This window comes from Chrysochloris asiatica, unplaced genomic scaffold (genome assembly GCF_000296735.1).
Source record: "Chrysochloris asiatica unplaced genomic scaffold, ChrAsi1.0 scaffold00070, whole genome shotgun sequence".
NCBI classification, from domain to species: domain Eukaryota; kingdom Metazoa; phylum Chordata; class Mammalia; order Afrosoricida; family Chrysochloridae; genus Chrysochloris; species Chrysochloris asiatica.
In genome coordinates, this window is record NW_006408588.1 from 2,004,128 (window position 1) to 2,014,270 (window position 10,143).

Below are 10,143 nucleotides of genomic sequence, written 5' to 3' on the forward strand. Positions count from 1 at the left end.
GGCGGCAGTTAACAACAACATACATAGTGCAGTGAATTAGTTAACATGGATCATCCAACCATAGTCTTTGTAACTATCACCAAATGACTTTGTCCTGGTGGGTCTAAGTATAAGAAGGTAGGGAACGATGCTGATACGATTATATGATTCCACTGTGAGTGATTGTCAACCGGATTAATTGCAGATTATAAAAGGAGCCATGTTGATGATATGAGTGGTGGTGTGCCTCATTGCTTGACTAAACAAGCTTGCATCTATGTGACCTACTGTCCTTGGTGCTTGAGCCAGCAGCCTGACCTTATTCTCCAGTTTCCACAGCATCAGGAGTCAACAGTATGATTCTCCTCCAAAACTGATGTCTTAATTGTGGATTTGGGACTTTCCAGCCTCCGCAAATGTAAGAACCATTTTCTTGATGGCTCCTGAGTTCTTTAAGACATTGCAGCTAATTTCAGAATTCTGGGACATGGGGGAGAATACTGAGGGAAGGAATGGTGGTTGATATCAAGGATTATGGAGTAATATATATATATACACATGTAGTTTTTGTTCTTGTTAATTTCATCAAGTTGGTTCCAACTCATAAAGATCATGTAGAGGATTTCCTACGATTAGCTGGTGGGTTTAAACTGCTGACCTTGTGGTTAGTAGTGCATTGTTTATCCTACAGTGCCATACCAGGACTCCAGGATATATTCAGTACTGTAGAAAAGCTAGACACTTCACAGGGACCAACCTCATGCTGATTCATTTAAAGAAATTGCTCTCACACTTTGTATTCAGCACTATTAATCTCATACCTCTTCAACTCACAGACAGTAGATATGTGGTACTGTAGGACAGGAACTGGCCTGCTAACTGCAAGGTTGGTAGTTCATACCCTCCAGCTTATCTGGGAAACCCTATACAGGGTTGCTTTGAGTCAGAACCAATTCACAGCACACAGCAACAATAATGGCCTACAATCACTTGCTTGTATTTAATCCCCTAAACTGTGCACATTGTCCAAATGACCCAGACAAATAGCTTAATACTACAAAGCATCATTTCCAATGGGAATGAAAATAATATTGTCTACTCTATGTCCTGAGGAATCCTGGTACAGTGCTGTGGGTGAATGCATTGGACTGCAAAGTCATTTTTAACTACCAGGTCAGTGGTTCAGGCTCACCAGCTGCTCCTCAGAAACCCTACACAGGGTCTCTATGGATCAGAACGGGCTTAACAACAACAACAACAACAACAGTATGGACTATAGTTAATATCTATTCACAGGATTTTTGTTAAAAATCAGAAACAAATGGAATAACATCTGACGGTGTTGTTAGGTGCCATCGAGTTGGTACTGACTCATAGTGACTTTCTGCACAGCAGAGTGAAACACTGCCCAGTCGTGTGCCAACATCACAATCATTGCTATTCTTGAGCCCATTGCCGCTGTCATTGATAATTCATCTCATTGTGGGTCTGATAATAATTTATTAACATTAAACTATTATACGAATGGAAATCTTTATGGAAATTGAAATATGATAACTATCATTCTCCTCAAACTTATTTCATAAAGTGCAGAATATCCCTATGAAAAAACTTGCCTGATGTGATAATGATCAGAGGGTCAATAGCTTTTCCTCTACCCAGTTTTCTAAATTTCATTGATAGTTTATGTGTCACGCAGAGTAGTGTTTTGTGTATCATAAAACATGAGAAGCCATTAATTATCATCTCAAAAATGTGAGTAAGGATGTGGTCCTTTTCATTTAAGGCAAATTCATAGCACTAACTTTTTATCTACTTTTCTTTCTTTTCTATTCAAAGTAAGTTGAAATCAGTTTTTCCTCTCCCAGTGTCACTGTGTGTCAATCACCACAAGCATAAATCCTGTTTGAAGCTGTGTTTTTATCTAGAATATGATTTTAATTTTTTATGTTTTCTTCCTTGAGCTGTCAAAATAAATAAAACAAAAACAAAAGATGATTGTATTTTTAAGTCACACAGTTAAAAATATAGCAATTTTGTATTCCCATCATGACAATCCTTATTAGAGGTTTAGGAAACTTACTTTCTCTAATTGGCAAGATACTAATCCAAGATATCAAAACCTGATTTTAAGGGATGTCAAACGAGAAAATTTTGAAGGAAGTCATTTGTTGTGGGAAATTGTAACTGTTCAGACCTTATCTGATTTCCAATTGTGACTATTCCTTTCCACCTTCAGTTGTAGTTAAGTGCTATGTAAAGGTTCTAACCCATAGCCACCCTGTATGTGGTTTCTGAGGAATGACTTGTGTATTCAAACCTCTGACTGTGTAGTTAGCCATCCAAAACTTATTCTACAGAGAACTCTTAGTTTCACCTTTATAAGCCATGTGCAAGAAGACATGTTTACTTACTTGTTCTTTCAATTTTGACCTCATGGGGCTCAGGCCACAATGCTCCAATTTGCTGTTCTGGAATTCCCGTTCTTCATAATGTTGTCCATAGTGTGTCAAGGCCCACACAGTTGAAAGCCTTTGCACAGTCAACCAAGCACAAGTAAATATCTTTATGGTATTCTCTGCTTTCAACCATCTGACATCAACAATGATATCCCTAGTTTCACATCCTTTCCCGCATCTGACTTGAATCTCTGGCAGTTCTCTGTTGCAACTGTTTTCGAGTTATCTTAAGCAAAACTTTATTTACATGTGATATTAATGATACAATTTAACGATTTCCACATTCTGCTGGGTACCCCCAAGTTTCTTACCGTAGATGAGTGACATCTCCATGGCTGCATTTGTTTGTTGTACAATTACAGTTTGTAGTCTCTTGTTGAATCATGTATGGTAAGACTATGTTTTGCTTTTTAAGAAACAGCCAGAAAATCATCTAAAGTGGTTGCACCATTTAATATTCCCACCAGCAACGAGTGAGGGTAACTCTTGCTCAATATCCTCACCAGCACTTGTTAGTGTTATGACTGTTTCGAATCTTAGTTATTCTGATAAGTGCTTAGTGGTATCTCACTGTTGTTTTTGTTCACAATTCCCTAATGGTTTATGTTCTTTAGCATCTTCTTTTATGTTTCGTTTTGGTTTACCCTTGGTATATTATCATTATCAAAGTGACTTTTTAGATTATTGGGCTATTTTTCATGGGAGAAAGCTCTGAGATGACAGGCTTCACCAAAATAAGGACAAGAATCAGGGGAGAAGAAAGACAAAGACATGAGATGCAGTACAAAGGAGGTTTAAATTAGCATGCCATTTGGATTGGAGGAAGACTCATTAACAGACTATACAATGCAGATGGTACAACCTTGTTTCCTAAATAGGACTTGAAGTACTTACTGATAAAGATAAAAAAATGCAGTGTTAAGTATGGATTACAACTTATATAAAGAAAACAAAAATCCTTACAACTGGACCACTAAGCAATATCATGATATGCAGAGAAAATATTAAGATGGTCAAATATTTCATTTTACTTAGATCCACAACTGTCCAAAAAATCAAATGACATTTTGTGTTGAGAAAATCTGCTGCAAATGGGTTCTTTAACGTGGTAAAGATCAAAGACGTCACTTTAAGAACTAGTATGTGCTTGATTCAAGTCCTGACATTTACAGTCTCCTCATATGCTTGTGAATGCTGGACAATGGATAAGGAATATCTAAGAAGAACTGATGCATTTGAATTATGGCACTGGAGATGAATTTTGAATATACTGTGCACTGCCAGAAGAAAAATCAAATCTATCCTTAAAGAAGTACAGCCAGGATGCTCTTTAGGAAAGAGGATGGTGAGACTGTCTTGTGTACATTGGACACATTATTGGGAGAAATCAGTCCCTGAAAAAGGACATTGTGCTTGGTAGAGAGTCAGTAAAAAAGAATATCCTCAAAGAGATGGACTGATATAGTGACTGCAACAGTGACCTCAAACGTAACAATAGTTGTAAGGAAGGCCAAGGACCTGGCAGTGTTTCGTTCTGTTGTACATAGGTTTGTTATAGTCTGGAAAAGACTAGAGCATACCTAACAACACTTCAACAGCTACAGCAATAAAGGGTTTTCCCTGGATTATCAGGAAGACAGAGTCCAAGGGGAAAACTATTAGGTGACAATCATCGGAAAGAACCAGTAAAACATAGGACAGGTCAGAAGTTTGGAAATGATTTTTATTTTTTTGGATATAAACTTGGCAGGCAGATCATATTAAAAAGAGATCAACTGAAGGAGTGTTTATGATATAATCATCAATAAAAATATAGAAATATACAATACAATAAACTTATTCTCTCTAAACCAACTTACTTTCATCGAGTCAATTTGGACTCTATAATGTTTCTGAGATTATAAATCTTTACAGAGGCCTATAATTTCATCTTTTTCCCCCAGAATGACTAGTGGAATTGAACCACTGATTTTGTAGTTAGCAACCCAACACCTAGTGAAATAAAAAGTTGTGCAGAGAAACAATCGTTATCATGTGTAGTACATGTTTGAATGGTGAGTGGTATTTACATGCTCATAATAAACAATAACTGAACATTGTGTAACCCAAATTTGTAATGTTACTTACCAATATTGGAAGATGGGACTCAGGAAAGTTTCTTGGCCATGGGAGTTGGGTAAACACAGAGAGCTAAAACTTCAGCTTTCATTGTGAGAATCAGTGGATGATTCCTTGAACTGGAAAAATAATGAGACATCATAACATAGGTGTATGTTTGTAAAATATAAGAAAAGATACCAAAGGAATTAGAAGAGTAGAATCTTGTTGTAACTAAAGAGAGAGGATGGCAAGACTTTGTCTGCTGTATTTTGGAATTATTATTAGGAAGGATCAGTACCTGGAGAAAGGTATCCTGTTTGTTAACATTGAGCAAAGCAGAGGATTATCTTCAATGAAATGACTAACACAGGCTTCAACAATGGCCTCAAACAACAGTAATTATGAGGATGGCACAGGAATAGGCAGTATTTCATACTGTTGTACAGGCTTGGTATGATTCAGAACCAATTTGATCGTACCTGACAGCAGTGTGAAACTCTAGGTTAATGCGCTGGACTATAAAGTTGGTTTGAACCACGAGGTCAGTGGTTCAAGCTCACCAACCGCTCATCAGAAACCCTATACAGGGTAGACTGGATGGCACTTAACAATAACAACAACAACAGAGTGAGACTTGAAAGAGTTACTTTTTCTTAACAAGCCTTGCAATACCATGTGGTTGTGTGCTGTTGAGATTGTTCCAACTCATACTAACCCAGTATTGGGTTTCCAAGGCTCTAAGTCTTTGTGGGAGCAGAAAGCTCTATCTTTCTCCAGTGATGTGGCTGGTGGATTCAAACTGCTAATCTGTAGTTAGCAGCCCAACCACAACTGTAATCCATGATGCCACAAGGGCACCTTAAACTATTTCTATAGATAATTTCTGTAAAACATTTTTAAAATTACATTTAACATTTAAAAAAAAAATAGTGGTTTTGTCATTACACAAAAATAAGAAAATGAATTGTGGAGAAAAATGAAAATGAAAAACTCTAGCAGATACGATTAACATACAATATTTGTGTGTGTGTGTGTGTGAGATATCCCTTTACTTGCACTCCTTCAAAAGAACAGAGTTTTGTAATTTGAGAACTTTCCATGACTGTCAAGTGTTGAAAAGTAGTGGAGTTATTAATGGCACTTTAGTCTTATTATTTGCACAGTTTGAATATGCCAACATGTGAGCCAATGGAAGATATTCCCTGGAAAACCAGCCTCAGAAAATGATCAGGGAAAGAGACTGAATGAGAAATCCAGAAAGTACATTGTAATAGACAAAATTGTTAAGTGCCAGTGAGTCAATTGTGACTCATAATGACCATCTAAGATTTTCCAAGGCTTTTAAATCTGTGCCAGAGGAGAAAGTCTCATCTTTCTCCCATGGAACAGCTGTTGGGCTCGAACTCCTGTCCATTTTGGTTCACAGTCCAGTGATTATCCTATGGAGCCTCTACAGTACCTAATAGATAAAGTATTAGGATTTAATTTTTTTTAAAATGGCTATTTATAACAGAAAGTATTGAACACACAAAAAAATATTTAACAGACATATATTTTTTGCTTTCATGTTCCCATTCTCTCTTTTGGTAAGCTTAAATTAGTAAATTGTTGAGCTCAGTAAACCTGTGGTAAGAAGTGTTGAAATATTTGTCCCCAGATTGGTTCAGCTTGTAAGCAAAGAGAACATAATGATGATTCCTGAAATGTGTATTAGATGGGTACAGGGTTTACCCATGCATCATTTATTGCTGTTGGATTCTTTACACTGTACTCTGCTGAAGGCAGGCAAAAGTCTGCAGGGGGAGATTAACCAAACAATCCTTCCATACAGACAACATGTGCCTACTAGAAGGGAGACAAAAGGCCTTAGGGGAGAGGAATTTGTCAATTTTATCTCAACAACGGTTCAGTAAGATATTAAATTGCCAAATAAGCCTTAATGACATTGAATTTTACGTCCACTCCGTTATTTGAACTACAAGTTCGATGGTTCAAATTCACCAGCCAGTCCTTTGAAGCCCTATATAGGGTTGCTATTTGTTAGAATTGATTCTATGGCTCTTAACAACAACTACAGTGTGATGAGTAGGACTGTAGTTAACTTGGCTGGGCCAAACCAAATGATTTCACAGGCCTTACATGGCTCAGGGGTGAATGTTCCCACCTCTGTTATACAGGGTCTCTGTGAGTGGGAATGACTTGAGAGTACACAGCCAGTCAGTCAAGTAGCAATGGAATTTAAACCTAATTTTAATGAGCTTTTGTCACTTAATCTGTGAAATAATACCTACTCATAAATCTTTATGGTGAGATAATTCAGTAGATAAAAGATGAAGTATTCACATTTTGTCTTTAAACGTCAGTTACTATTAGTATAATACTTTTATCCATAGGCAGACATCAAGAAGGTAAGTTTCAAACATTTTATGTGTTTGGCAGCATCAGGATAATATAAACAGCAAGCAAATAGGGTGATGAAGCCTTCTAGGGGAAAAACGGAATGTAATGACTTGCAAATCCAAGGTCAGAGGCAAAGATTGTCTAGGGTTGTTATTGCATTTCCCCTCCCTCCCCCCCTTTTTAAGAGGAGAATAATTTATAGTGTCTTCTGAAAAATCTCATAGAATGTAGCCAGCTCAAAGGAGAAGAGTATATATTGAAAGCATGTTATTATTTAAATTCAGAAGCCTGTTTCCAAGTTTTGGTAGATACTAAATGTTGGGTATTATTTTTGATGATCTATGTAGTAAGTAGCTAATTATTAAGAGAATAAGATGAAAGTTCGAGTAACTGGCCTGGACTAAATTCCAAAAGCCCATGCCCATAAATTGGTAGGTCAAGATCCCTGAAACGAGTTAGGTCCAACCCACCAGCCCCTCCTCAGTAACCCTATATAGGGCCTCTGTGAGATGGAACAGACTTGATGGCACTTGGCAACATTACCAGTAAAGTCTAAACTGAAGAACAAAGGAAAGATAAACTAAGTTTGCACTGGGGTTGTTGTTAGGTGCCTTCCAGTTGATTCTGACCCGTAGTGACCTTATGAACAACAGAATGAAACAATATCCAGTTCTGTCATCCTTATAATCCTTGTTAAGCCTAAAACCGTTGCTGTTACCCCTGTATAATCTTGTTGGGGGGTCTTCCTGATTTTCACTGACTCTCCATTTTAACTAGCATAATGTCTTTCTATAGGGACTGATACTTCATGATATTATGTCCAAAATATGAGACGTGAAGTCTTGTCATTCTGGCTTATAAGGAACATCCTGGCTGTACATCCTGCAACACATGATTTGTTTGTTGTTCTACAAGTGCTTGGTACTTTCAGTATTCTTCTCCAACACCCTAACTCAAATGCGTCTTTTCTTCTGTGCTATTCCTTATTCACTGTCCAACTTTCACATTCGCATGAAGCTATTGAAAATATCATGGCTTAAGTCAGGCACACCTTAGTCCTCAAATTGACATCTTTGCTCTTGGACACTTTAAAGAAGTCTTATAGAACATATTTGCCTAATGCATTTGATTTCTTAACTGAAACTTCCATGAGTGTAAAGAGTGGATCCAAGCCCAATGAAATCTTTGATAACTTCAGTCTATTCTCCATTTATCCTAACGCTATTTGCTGGTCCAGTGGTAAGACTTTTTGTTTTCTTTACATTGAGGTGCAACCCATACCAAAGGCTGTGGTCTGTGATCTTCATCAGTAAATATTTTAAGTCCTCTTTGCTTTCAGCAAGTAAGGTTGTGACATCTGCAGACTGAAGATTGTTAATGAGTCTTGCTCCAGTCCTGGTTGTTGTTGTTAAGTGCTGTCGAGTTGATTCTGACCCATAGGAACCCTGCATAGGGTTTCTGAGGCTGTAAATCTATACAGGAGGAGAAAGTCTTATCTTTTTGCTAAGGTCTTATTCATACAATCCCGATTTTTGCATTATTTTCTCAGTGTACCGATTGAATACATATAGTGAAATAATACAGCTCTGGCATACACATTTCCTAATTTTAAACCATTTAGTGTTCATTGTTCTGTTTGAAAGACTGCCTTTTGAACTATGTACAAGTTCATCACAAGCACAATTAAGTGTTCCAGGATATTCATTGTCTGCAATGTTACCCATAGCTTGTCATGATCTGCATAGTAACAAGCCTTTACATAGTAAAAAACACACATGTAAACATCTTTCTGGTATTCTCTGCTTTCAGCCAAGATCCATCTGACATTAGCAATGATATCCCTTGTTTCATGTCTTCATCTGAATACAGTTTGAATCTCTCGCTCTTCTCTGTCAACGTACTGTTGGAGCCATTTTTAAATTATCTTCAGCAAAATTTTACTTTCATGTGATATTAATAATGTTGTCTGATGATTTCCACATTCTGTTGCATCGCCTCTCTTTGGAATGGGCACAGATGTGGATCCCTTCTTCAGATGCACTTGGAGAGGACAGTAAATGAATAAGGGAATCTATGATTAAGGGAATCATATATATGAAGATTAAACAGCAGTCCTGGTGTGGTGATATTGGTTAATTCACTGGACATCAAAGTCTGTTTGAACTACAAGGTCACCAGTTCAAGTTCACCATCTGCTGCTCAGAAACCCTATACAGGGTTGCTATGGGTTGGAACTGACTTGATAGCACTTAACAAAAACAACATATCAATTACAGAGTAAACCAGTAATTGATACTGAATTTGCTGGTGTCCTGCAAAGAACAGTAAAGTTTAAACACTATTTTCAACTAAGCATATGGAATAGGAAGGAGATTTTTAAAGAAAACCCATGTCTAAATCTATATAATGAAAATACAGTAAAGCTGAAGTAATTTTCAGGAAATTCAGGCTTGTGTGACTATGATCAATTGTCATTAGTTCTCAATATGCCCGTACTGACCTTTTTTTTTTTTTTTTTTTTTAATCTCATGTCTACTCCACTTGTCTAAATAGACAAAATTTCACATGTATATTTATGGATAATCATGAAACAACTGAAAGAAACTACAAAGTAATATTCTGATTCTTTATCACCCTCATCTGTGTGAAAGAGCTTTAAGAATAGTTTTCATTAACATTGGAATGAATATGAGATTGTGTTTATCATAATTATATCAAGACTGGGAACTGTTCATTTAGATTGTTTCCATCAACAAGGTTGTCAACATAAAATAATTGTTAATTTCTTCAAAAGTAAATTTTATCTCAGTGTCATTCACAAAAACATACAGACCCTTCAGTTTGAAAGTGAGCTTGAGAAAATGTTATCAGATTTTATTTATAAAGCTATAAAGTAGGAAATATAACATGAAGGCTAACACTAGAAATAGGTAGGGCATTATTAGTTTCACAGTAACTTTTGTTGTTGTCAGGTGCCATCGAGTCGGAACTGACTCATAGTGACCCCATGCACAGCAGAATGACATAATGTCCGATTCTGGGCCAACCTCACTACCGCTGCCACACTTGAGTCCATCAATGATGCCACCTGGCCAATCCATCTCGTTAGAGGTCTTCCTCTGTTTCTCTGACCCTCCACCTTACCCAGCATGACATCCTTCTCTAGTGACTGTTTCCTCCGGGCAATATGTCCAAAGTATGAGAG